The sequence below is a fragment of the Myxine glutinosa genome, chromosome 12, assembly GCF_964187855.1.
Source record: "Myxine glutinosa chromosome 12, kmMyxGlut1.1, whole genome shotgun sequence".
Classification (NCBI taxonomy): Eukaryota; Metazoa; Chordata; class Myxini; order Myxiniformes; family Myxinidae; genus Myxine; species Myxine glutinosa.
This window is the reverse complement of record NC_136272.1, coordinates 106,213,503-106,226,262: the sequence shown is the minus strand read 5'-3', so window position 1 is coordinate 106,226,262 and position 12,760 is coordinate 106,213,503. Positions and strand designations below refer to the sequence as shown.

General features: G+C 48.3%; 1 protein-coding gene across 1 annotated transcript in view; it reads right to left on the bottom strand.

The window, feature by feature from the left end:
- The window catches only part of LOC137437714 (neuronal membrane glycoprotein M6-b), a 58,232-nt gene extending 53,842 nt beyond the window's left edge, over nt 1-4,390 (bottom strand). Inside the window, exon 1 of the mRNA XM_068132267.2 lies at nt 4,207-4,390. The gene's annotated coding sequence lies outside the window, so the exon portion shown is untranslated. The remainder of the gene's footprint in view (nt 1-4,206) is intronic.
- Nucleotides 4,391-12,760: the final 8,370 nt, after the last annotated feature.

The window sequence follows — 12,760 nt, the reverse complement described above, 5'->3', positions numbered from 1 at the left end:
CATCCATCCATAAATACATCTCATCATACATTCATTCAATAATACCCATCCATCAATATAATCATACATTCATCCAATAATACCCATCCATCAATATAATCATACATTCATCCAATAATACCCATCCATCAATATAATCATACATTCATTCAATAATACCCATCCATCAATATATTTCATACATTCATCCAATAATACCCATCCATCCATCCATAAATACATCTAATCATACATTCATCCAATAATACCCATCCATCAATATAATCATACATTCATTCAATAATACCCATCCATCCATCCATAAATACATCTAATCATACATTCATTCAATAATACCCATCCATCAATATAATCATACGTTCATCCAATAATACCCATCCATCAATATAATCATCCATTCATCCAATATTACCCATCCATCCATCCATAAATACATCTAATCATACATACATCCAATAATACCCATCCATCAATATAATCATACATTCATTCAATAATACCCATCCATCAATATAATCATACATTCATTCAATAATACCCATCCATCAATATAATCATACATTCATTCAATAATACCCATCCATCAATATAATCATCCATTCATCCAATAATACCCATCCATCCATCCATAAATACATCTAATCACACATTCATCCAATAATACCCATCCATCAATATAATCATACATTCATTCAATAATACCCATCCATCCATCCATAAATACATCTAATCATACATTCATTCAATAATACCCATCCATCAATATAATCATACATTCATCCAATAATACCCATCCATCAATATAATCATTCATTCATCCAAAAATACCCATCCATCAATATAATCATACATTCATCCAATAATACCCATCCATCAATATAATCATTCATTCATCCAAAAATACCCATCCATCCATCCATAAATACATCTAATCATACATTCATTCAATAATACCCATCCATCAATATAATCATACATTCATCCAATAATACCCATCCATCAATATAATCATTCATTCATCCAATAATACCCAACCATCCATCCATAAATACATCTAATCATACATTCATCCAGAACTATATCAATTCCCACATTCATCCACTAATATCCATCCATCCATCACAACATCCAATCATACATCCATCAACTATCTATCCATGCATCCATCAACACGTTCATCCACACATCCAATAATATTCATCCATCCATCAATACATTAATCAATCCATCTATAAACCATAAATCCATTTATCCACACATCTATAAACACATCCATCCATCCATCCGTCGATCCACTAAAAAACACAGTCATACATTAATCCATCGATCCACTAATAAACATCCATAAATTAATCCATCGATCCACTTATAAACACATCCATACATTAATCCATCGATCCACTAATAAACATCCATAAATTAATCCATCGATCCACTAATAAACACATCCATACATTAATCCATCGATCCACTAATAAACACATCGATCCATTAATCCATACATACATCAATCCATACATCCACATCGATCCATCATTCACTACATCCATCCATCCATCTTTATTCATACGGTTTCTTCATTCAAGTCTCCATTCTATTCATTTATCGGACTCAAACCATCTACTCTAACAGTTACTCATCGATTTATTCTTCCATAAACTCATTTATCGATCCAATAAATCCACACATCCATCTAATTACAATTCACTTATCTTGTAATTACCGAAATACGACACAGTGCATTTTACATACTGTACTTGGAATTGCTTATTACCCCACCCCATGGGTGGGCGTGAGGGTTTGGGAGGAGGGGTGGGGGTGTTGGAGTGTTATTATTATTATTATTAACACAATTATAAAATATTATAATTATAAACGCAGAAATTGATAATTTCACGAACAAAGGTTGGATTTATCCACGAGGTATTGACACGAACCCACTCTCACGAATCATATACTGTTACATGAATCATTATGGGTGAATGCAAGCACACGAAACAGCCGGCTTTACTGCAATCCATGGCTCGGGGGGTCATGCGAGCCTCGAGCACACTTATTGCGGTCTTGTTCACAAGAACTGTCCGCCATTATTTGTCCCACTGAGCCAAACCACAGAGGCGGATTAAAGGGTCCTGGCACAAGCAATGGCTCCATTGACGCCAGAACAGTTCTCTTTGGGACACCTGGTGATTCCAGGCGATTTGGGAACGCGTGGGAACGTCCACGGAGCATCTCCCATCAAACGTACTCACTTTGATTCGCCGCAGCAAAGTAAAATGCCCGATGAGACTCTTATCTTATAATACTCGTGTTATTTATGGAACAATCGAGGGCACGGTCTCCATGGAGCGGTCGGTGGGTGATGAGGTCGGTGGGTGATGATTTCGATGGGTGATAAGGGTGTTTGGTGATGAGGTCGGTGGGTGATGTGTGTGGTGATGAGGTCGATGGGTGATGAGGTCGATGGGTGGTGAGGTCGGTGGGTGGTGAGGTCCGTGGGTGGTAAGGTCCGTGGGTGATAAGGTCCGTGGGTGATAAGGTCCGTGGGTGGTGAGGTCCGTGGGTGGTGAGGTCGGTGGGTGGTGAGGTCCGTGGGTGGTGAGGTCCGTGGGTGGTGAGGTCCGTGGGTGGTGAGGTCCGTGGGTGGTGAGGTCGGTGGATGGTGAGGTCCGTGGGTGATAAGGGTGTTTGGTGATGAGGTCGGTGGGTGGTGAGGATGTTTGGTGATGAGGTCAGTGGGTGGTGAGGGTGTTTGGTGATAAGGTCGGTGGGTGGTGAGGGTGTTTGGTGATTAGGTCGGTAGGTGGTGAGGATGTTTGGTGATGAGGTCGGTGGGTGGTGAGGATGTTTGGTGATGAGGTCAGTGGGTGGTCAGGGTGTTTGGTGATAAGGTCGGTGGGTGGTGAGGGTGTTTGGTGATAAGGTCGGTGGGTGGTGAGAGTGTTTGGTGATTAGGTCGGTGGGTGGTGAGGCTGTTTGGTGGGGAGGTCGGTGTGTGGTGAGGTTGTTTGATGATGTGGTCGTTCGGTGGTGAGGGCGTTTGCTGATGTGGTCGTTCGGTGGTGAGGGTGTTTGCTGATGTGGTCGTTCGGTGGTGAGGACGTTTGCTGATGTGGTCGTTCGGTGGTGAGGGCGTTTGATGATGTGGTCGTTCGGTGGTGAGGGTGTTTGCTGATGTGGTCGTTCGGTGGTGAGGGCGTTTGCTGATGTGGTCGTTCGGTGGTGAGGGCGTTTGCTGATGTGGTCGTTCGGTGGTGAGGGTGTTTGCTGATGTGGCCGTTCGGTGGTGAGGGCGTTTGATGATGTGGTCGTTCGGTGGTGAGGGCGTTTGCTGATGTGGGCGTTCGGTGGTGAGGATGTTTGATGATGAGGTCGTTCGATGGTGAGGGTGTTTGCTGATGTGGTCGTTCGGTGGTGAGGGCGTTTGATGATGTGGTCGTTCGGTGGTGAGGGTGTTTGCTGATGTGGTCGTTCGGTGGTGAGGGCGTTTGCTGATGTGGTCGTTCGGTGGTGAGGGCGTTTGCTGATGTGGTCGTTCGGTGGTGAGGGTGTTTGCTGATGTGGCCGTTCGGTGGTGAGGGCGTTTGATGATGTGGTCGTTCGGTGGTGAGGGCGTTTGCTGATGTGGGCGTTCGGTGGTGAGGATGTTTGATGATGAGGTCGTTCGATGGTGAGGGTGTTTGCTGATGTGGTCGTTCGGTGGTGAGGGCGTTTGATGATGTGGTCGTTCGGTGGTGAGGGCGTTTGATGATGTGGTCGTTCGGTGGTGAGGGTGTTTGATGATGTGGTCGTTCGGTGGTGAGGGCGTTTGATGATGTGGTCGTTGGGGTGGTGAGGGCGTTTGCTGATGTGGTCGTTCGGTGGTGAGGGCGTTTGATGATGTGGTCGTTGGGTGGTGAGGGCGTTTGATCATGTGGTCGTTCGGTGGTGAGGGTGTTTGATGATGTGGTCGTTCGGTGGTGAGGGTGTTTGATAATGTGGTCGTTGGGTGGTGAGGTCACGCTGTTCCTCAAGCACACACAACACCAAAAGAGACCAAGCAGGAGAAAAACAACATTAAACAACACGAACAACGAGATGTCGCAAAACAACGAAAAAAAACGATCGTTTGGGCCGCACCGCGTGGACCCTCCGGCCCAACACTACAGGGTAGATACAAAACACTGGTCCGTGCACTCAGAATCAACTCATTTTGTGCACTATTACCGCACGGGGCACGACCGGAAGATACCGTGCCCGGCGAAGCTGCTGGATGCCCAGCCCAGACGTGCACAGAACACGTCACGTCCGGTCCGTCCGAAATGAGATCCTGTCCGCGTTTTCCGAGCGTCCCGCCCAATTCTCCGTGGCCTAGTTTGTACCTCACGTATCCGCCCGAAGGGAAATAACAGATGACGGCGGGAATTAGGGGGCCGTGGGATTCCATGGACGTGTGTACAGTATCGAGTGAACGGTGAACGTGAGCGCGTTTCGTACCTGGACGCGAATTCAGGTATAAATGCGAACCACCGTTGGGATTTATGAACGGACGGAGTGGGAGATTTATCGGATGGGAAATACTATTACAAACCACACGCGATTATCACGCATTACGTCATAGTGGTGCAGCCCTCACGATGATTGCAACACCACTGAGGCGTAGCCATGGCAACCAAGTCCATTCCCAACGACATGGCCTTCGTTGCCAGGAGGGGGTAAAGGGGGCAAGGGGACCGGTGCTGACCTCAAGGAGCGCACTTTGCGCTCCATCGTCACGTCATTCTCGGACGATCCACCGGGGGAGACCCTTCCCGCCGCTCCTCGTTCTCCTGGTCGCCAGCAGCGTCTCCCGGGCCACGCAGCCCGCCTCCGGTGCCAGGTCAATTGTCCGTCCTTCTCACGCTTTATTGATGCCACCATCACGGCCTATTAGCAGTTGAGAAAGGGAGCGGAGGCCTTTTCACGCGTATCCCCCGAGAAACACTCAATGTGGCCCTGTGTGCTCCGGGACGACCCCCTCCCGCCTGTGGGAAACGGCATGACGCACCGACACGAGCATGGACCTTTTAAAGGCCGAGTCGGCACCAGGCCCTTGCAGAATGTCGGATAACGGTCTCTCTCTCGACACAACATCTGCGGGTCATTGGTCGGGGAGGACAAGCCGAAGACTGTCTCGCACGGATTGAAACACGACCTCATGTTAGACGATCGATGATAGAACGATTCAATCATGGGAGGCTGAGGACTGCAAAGATAGAATGAATTAGAGTACCATAAATACCCCGATCATGAATTACATTGTGGTATCGACTCGTTCGTGTTGGTGGGAATCTGCACACAGAGTGCAGAACGTCCCAAAATGTGGACTCCGAAAATATAATATAACCAGCCATCCTATAACCGGTCCAGCCATATACAGTACTGAACTAGATATCCCATAACCGGTAAAGCCATATACAGTACTGAACCAGCCATCCCATAACCGGTACAGCCATATACCTACAGTACTGAACAAGACATCCCATAACCGGCACAGCCATATACAGTACTTAACCAGCCATCCCATAACCGGTACAGCCATATACATACAGTACTGAACTAGACAACCCATAACCGGCACAGCCATATACAGTACTTAACCAGCCATCCCATAACCGGTACAGCCATATACAGTACTGAACCAGCCATCCTATAACCGGTACAGCCATATACAGTACTGAACCAGCCATCCCATAACCGGTACAGCCATATACAGTACTGAACCACCCATCCCATAAACGGTCCAGCCATATACAGTACTGAACCACCCATCCTATAACCGGTACAGCCATATACATACAGTACTGAACTAGACATCCTATAACCGGTACAGCCATATACAGTGCTGAACTAGATATCCCATAACCGGTACAGCCATAAACAGTAATGAACCAGCCATCCTATAACCGGTCCAGCCATATACAGTACTGAACTAGATATCCCATAACCGGTACAGCCATATACAGTACTGAACCAGCCATCCTATAACCGGTACAGCCATATACATACAGTACTGAACTAGACATCCTATAACCGGTACAGCCATATACAGTGCTGAACTAGATATCCCATAACCGGTACAGCCATATACAGTACTGAACCAGCCATCCTATAACCGGTCCAGCAATGTACAGTACTGATCTAGATATCCCATAACCGATACAGCCATATACAGTACTGAACCAGCCATCCTATAACGGGTACAGCCATATACAGTACTGAAGCAGACATCCCATAACCGGTACAGCCATATACAGTACTGAAGCAGACATCCCATAACCAGTACAGCCATATACAGTACTGAACTAGACATCCTATAACCGGTACAGCCATATACAGTGCTGAACTAGCCATCCTATAACCGGTACAGCCATATACAGTACTGAACCAGCCATCCTATAACTGGTACAGCCATATACAGTACTGAACCAGACATCCTATAACCGGTCCAGCCATATACAGTACTGAAGCAGGCATCCCATAACCGGTACAGCCATATACAGTACTGAAGCAGACATCCCATAACCGGTACAGCCATATACAGTACTGAACTAGACATCCTATAACCGGTACAGCCATATACAGTGCTGAACTAGCCATCCTATAACCGGTACAGCCATATACAGTGCTGAACTAGACATCCTATAACCGGTACAGCCATATACAGTGCTGAACTAGCCATCCTATAACCGGTACAGCCATATACAGTGCTGAACTAGACATCCCATAACCGGTACAGCCATATACAGTGCTGAACTAGACATCCCATAACTGTCCAGCCATATACTGTACTGGCCCACACATCATAACTGGTCTAGTCACTCCTGTCACCTGACAAAGACATCCCATTTATCGGTCCAGCCATATACTGTACTGAACTAGATGTTGTAACCAGCCTATAGCCATTGTTTATACTGAATAAGGAATCTTCATTGGTTCAGTCATTCCTCCCTCCTGAATCAGGCATATTAATCAGCCCAGCCATCATTCGTCCTGAACCAGCCACCATTCCTGGTCCAGCTGCCTTCCATTCTAAACCAGGCACCATTCCTGGTCCAGCTGCAGTCCATTCTAAACCAGGCAACATTCCTGGTCCACCACAGTCCATTCTAAACCAGGCAACATTCCTGGTCCACCAAAGTCCATTCTAAACCAGGCAACATTCCTGGTCCACCACAGTCCATTCTAAACCAGGCACTATTCCTGGTCCAGCCGCAGTCCATTCTAAACCAGGCACCATTCCTGGTCCAGCCGCAGTCCATTCTAAACCAGGCAACATTCCTGGTCCACCACAGTCCATTCTAAACCAGGCAACATTCCTGGTCCACCACAGTCCATTCTAAACCAGGCACTATTCCTGGTCCAGCCGCAGTCCATTCTAAACCAGGCACCATTCCTGGTCCAGCCGCAGGCCATTCTAAACCAGGCAACATTCCTGGTCCACCACAGTCCATTCTAAACCAGGCAACATTCCTGGTCCACCACAGTCCATTCTAAACCAGGCACTATTCCTGGTCCAGCCACAGTCCATTCTAAACCAGGCACCATTCCTGGTCCACCACAGTCCATTCTAAACCAGGCAACATTCCTGGTCCACCACAGTCCATTCTAAACCAGGCACTATTCCTGGTCCAGCCGCAGTCCATTCTAAACCAGGCAACATTCCTGGTCCACCACAGTCCATTCTAAACCAGGCACCATTCCTGGTCCAGCCGCAGTCCATTCTAAACCAGGCACTATTCCTGGTCCAGCCGAAGTCCATTCTAAACCAGGCACCATTCCTGGTCCAGCAGCAGTCCATTCTAAACCAGGCACCATTCCTGGTCCACCACAGTCCATTCTAAACCAGGCACTATTCCTGGTCCAGCCGCAGTCCATTCTAAACCAGGCAACATTCCTGGTCCACCACAGTCCATTCTAAACCAGGCAACATTCCTGGTCCACCACAGTCCATTCTAAACCAGGCAACATTCCTGGTCCACCACAGTCCATTCTAAACCAGGCACTATTCCTGGTCCAGCCGCAGTCCATTCTAAACCAGGCACCATTCCTGGTCCACCACAGTCCATTCTAAACCAGGCAACATTCCTGGTCCACCACAGTCCATTCTAAACCAGGCACTATTCCTGGTCCAGCCGCAGTCCATTCTAAACCAGGCAACATTCCTGGTCCACCACAGTCCATTCTAAACCAGGCACTATTCCTGGTCCAGCCGCAGTCCATTCTAAACCAGGCACCATTCCTGGTCCAGCCGCAGGCCATTCTAAACCAGGCAACATTCCTGGTCCACCACAGTCCATTCTAAACCAGGCAACATTCCTGGTCCACCACAGTCCATTCTAAACCAGGCACTATTCCTGGTCCAGCCGCAGTCCATTCTAAACCAGGCACCATTCCTGGTCCACCACAGTCCATTCTAAACCAGGCAACATTCCTGGTCCACCACAGTCCATTCTAAACCAGGCACTATTCCTGGTCCAGCCGCAGTCCATTCTAAACCAGGCACCATTCCTGGTCCAGCAGCAGTCCATTCTAAACCAGGCACCATTCCTGGTCCACCACAGTCCATTCTAAACCAGGCATCATTCCTGGTCCAGCCGCAGTCCATTCTAAACCAGGCACTATTCCTGGTCCAGCCGCAGTCCATTCTAAACCAGGCAACATTCCTGGTCCACCACAGTCCATTCTAAACCAGGCACCATTCCTGGTCCAGCCGCAGTCCATTCTAAACCGGGCACTATTCCTGGTCCAGCCGAAGTCCATTCTAAACCAGGCACCATTCCTGGTCCAGCAGCAGTCCATTCTAAACCAGGCACCATTCCTGGTCCACCACAGTCCATTCTAAACCAGGCATCATTCCTGGTCCAGCTACTGTTCGTCCTGAATCAGGCACCATTCCTGGTACAGCCACAATCCATTCTAAACCAGGCACCATTCCTGTTCCACCACAGTCCATTCTAAACCAGGCACCATTCCTGGTCCAGCTGCCTTCCATTCTAAACCAGGCATCATTCCTGGTCCAGCCGCAGTCCATTCTAAACCAGGCACCATTCCTGGTCCAGCCGCAGTACATTCTAAACCAGGCACCATTCCTGGTCCAGCCGCAGTCCATTCTAAACCAGGCACCATTCCTGGTCCAGCCGCAATCCATTCTAAACCAGGCACCATTCCTGGTCCTGCTGCAGTCCATTCTAAACCAGGCACCATTCCTGGTCCAACCGTAGCCCATTCTAAACCAGGCACCATTCCTGATCCAGCCACTGTTCGTCCTGAATCAGGCATCATTCCCGGTCCAGCTACAGTCCATCCTGAACCAGGCACCATTCCTGGTTCAGCCACTGTTTGTCGCGATTCAGGCACCATTCCTGGTACAGCCACAATCCATTCTAAACCAGGCACCATTCCTGTTCCACCACAGTCCATTCTCAACCAGGCACCATTCCTGGTCCAGCCACTGTTCGTCCTGAATCAGGCATCATTCCCGATCCAGCCACAGCCCATCATGAACCAGGCACCATTCCCGGTCTAGCCACCGTTCGTCCTGAACCAGGGCAGCCTTGTCACGTGTGCTTGTGTGAGTTCAGTCCTCACCCTGCGGCCTCTCCTGGTTTCAGCACAAAGCGCCTTGTTTGAAACTAGGCAGCCCGCCAAAAGGTCCAGATGAAAAGGAAAGAAAAAGGTCAAACAAAGACGTATTTATATCTTGAGAAAATCAAACAGTTGTAGTTATGTTGCCAGTAAACAATGTTGTTCACATTTAAGCTCCGTAGTTGTGGGGGAAATTAATGTACTTGGGTTTGATGGATTTTGGGCAAAAGCAATTGTGAACGCACATCACGTGCACACGGAATACAAAGCAGGGCCCGCCAGCGCGCATTCGGGTGTGGGGGGGAAATTCGGAACCCCTGCACGTATAAGGGCCGTGAGGGGGGGGGGCGGAGGGATTCGGTCCTCGGGATCTTCGGCTGTGTGTTGTCGGGCTAGTGGAGGGGGGAACTGGGGACCCCTGGCTACATGCGCTTTTGGGCCGTGGGAGGAGGAGGGGGGAACTGGGGACCCCTGGCTACATGAGCTTTCGGGCCGTGGGGGGAGGAGGGGGGAACTGGGGACCCCTGGCTACATGCGCTTTCGGGCCGTGGGGGGAGGAGGGGGGAACTGGGGACCCCTGGCTACATGCGCTTTCGGGCTGTGGGGGGAGGAGGGGAGAACTGGGGACCCCTGGCTATATGCGCTTTCGGGCCGTGGTGGGAGGAGGGGGGAACTGGGGACCCCTGGCTATATGCGCTTTCGGGCCGTGGGGGGAGGAGGGGGGAACTGGGGACCCCTGGCTATATGCGCTTTCGGGCCGTGGGGGGAAGAGGAGGGAACTGGGGACCCCTGGCTACATGCGCTTTCGGGCCGTGGGGGGAACTGGGGACCCCTGGCTACATGCGCTTTCGGGTCGTGGGGGGAACTGGGGACCCCTGGCTACATGCGCTTTCGGGCCGTGGGGGGAGGAGGAGGGAACTGGGGACCCCTGGCTATATGCACTTTCGGGCCGTGGGGGGAGGAGGGGGGAGGAGGGGGGAACTGGGGACCCCTGGCCATATGCGCTTTCGGGCCATGGGGGGAAGAGGGGGGAACTGGGGACCCCTGGCTATATGCGCTTCCGGGCCGTGGGGGGGGGGGGGGAGGATGGAACTGGGGACCCCTGGCTACATGTGCTTTCGGGTCGTGGGGGGAACTGCGGACCCCTGGCTACATGTGCTTTCGGGTCGTGGGGGGAACTGGGGACCCCTGGTTACATGCGCTTTCGGGTCATGGGGGGGGGGGACTGGGGACCCCTGGCTATGCGCAGTTTTCGGGCCGTGGGGTAGTGGGTAGGGACTGGGGACCCCTGGCTACATGCGCTTTCGGGCCATGGGGGGAGGAGTGGGGAACTGGGGACCCCTGGCTATATGCGCTTTGGGGCCGTTGGGCAGGGGATGGGGGGACTGGGGTCCCCCGGCTGCACAGGGCGTGAGAACAATTGGGGACCTCCATCAAATAATGTACCTAAGGCAAGCTAGGTGCCCCCGGTACCAAGCACACCAAGATGAAGACACACACGCTAATTTATTAATGGGATTATTGCAGATATGAAGCATTTTAAAATGATGTAAGCAGAAGTGATGCTTAGCACATCATTTGGCATATTTCAAATGCAAACACTTGTGGCGTAAACTGCATGGACGCTCAAAAAGAATGATGAACGGTCTACAAGGCTCCCGGGCCGACCTCGCGGAAATGTTCAACGGTCTTCGTTTGTTGGTCATGGCCCGTTTGACCATCAAGTGACATCACAACACAAACCATGCTGCAGCTACCCTGATCACATGGAACTTGCTCGAACGAAAAATTAACTCGCTAAGCTACTTTGTATGGAGTCATCTACATTTATTACATTCTCGTGGAGGAAGAGGTCCAGCCAATGTTACGTGCTGTGTACCCACGGAAGGAAGAGTGCTTGCGTCATGTGTGTACCGAATAGATTAAAGACAACCTCAACGGTATTTGTGCAGAGATTGATTTAAACAGTTGTGCAAAAACACCATAACTTGGTAAGTTCACCAATCACCACTCATGGCAAATATCTCGAGTTGAACAGCAGAAGCCCCCCCCCCCCCCTTCCCACGCCTCCTCCCCCCAGGCCCTCTCCCTCCCGCGCTTCTCCCTGCTCTCAGGTGTTGTGTTTGTGTGCTTCCCCTCTTCTCCCCATCTTGTCTTCCGCTCCCTCTTTTTGTATGTTTTGTTTGTCTGGTTGATTTGTTTGTGAAATAAATGTTAGCTCTTTCACGAGCCTCGATTCAGTATACAAAAAAAAAAAAAAAAAGTACAGATACATTCAGAGTACCCCATGCCCCATGCCAAATAATTAAATATCCTACAGCGCGGCATTGCCGGGGTGCCTCCGGCGCCCGGCAATACCGCAGTGCACCTCATAGAGGCTGCATTGGGAGGGAGAGGTGTACGCTAATTGATTGATTAATTGTATAATTAAAATTAATAAAAGATTATCACAAAATATTCTCTTAATCAATTGGCTAAAAGCATAACTAAACCACAAGTGCTTCATCCGAAGATGTATCTTTTAGGAATTTAATTAAATAAGTCATTAATAAAAAATTAAATAATTAATTGATTAATCAATAATTAATCAATTAATCAATAAATAATTAATCGATTAAATGATTAATCAATAAATCAAAAATATCCTTGATAGCCACATCACTTGGTCACTGTCAGGTCCAAATATTAGCTTCCCAGCTCAAAAGGTGCCTGAGATATTGGCCAAATGAGAAAGAAAATAAATAAATGATTAATAATGAAAATAAATAAATAATAATCATTAAAAAATTAAATTATTAATCAATTCGGTCACAGAACACATAAACCACCACCATTTCATCAGAATCTGTAACTGGGAAAAAAAAAAAATTTTTAGTACTAAATCGAATAATTAAATAATTAATCGATTAATTGATTAATTGATTAATCAATAAATCAAAAATATCCTTGATAGCCACATCACTTGGTCACTCATGTCTAAATATTAGCTTCCGAGCTCAAAAGGTGCCCGAGATATTGGCCAAATGAGAAAGAAAATAAATAAATGATTAATAATAAAAATAAATAAATAATAATCATAAAAAATTTAATTATTAATCAATTCGGTCAGAGAATACATAAACCACCACCATTTCATCAGATTCTGTAACTAAAA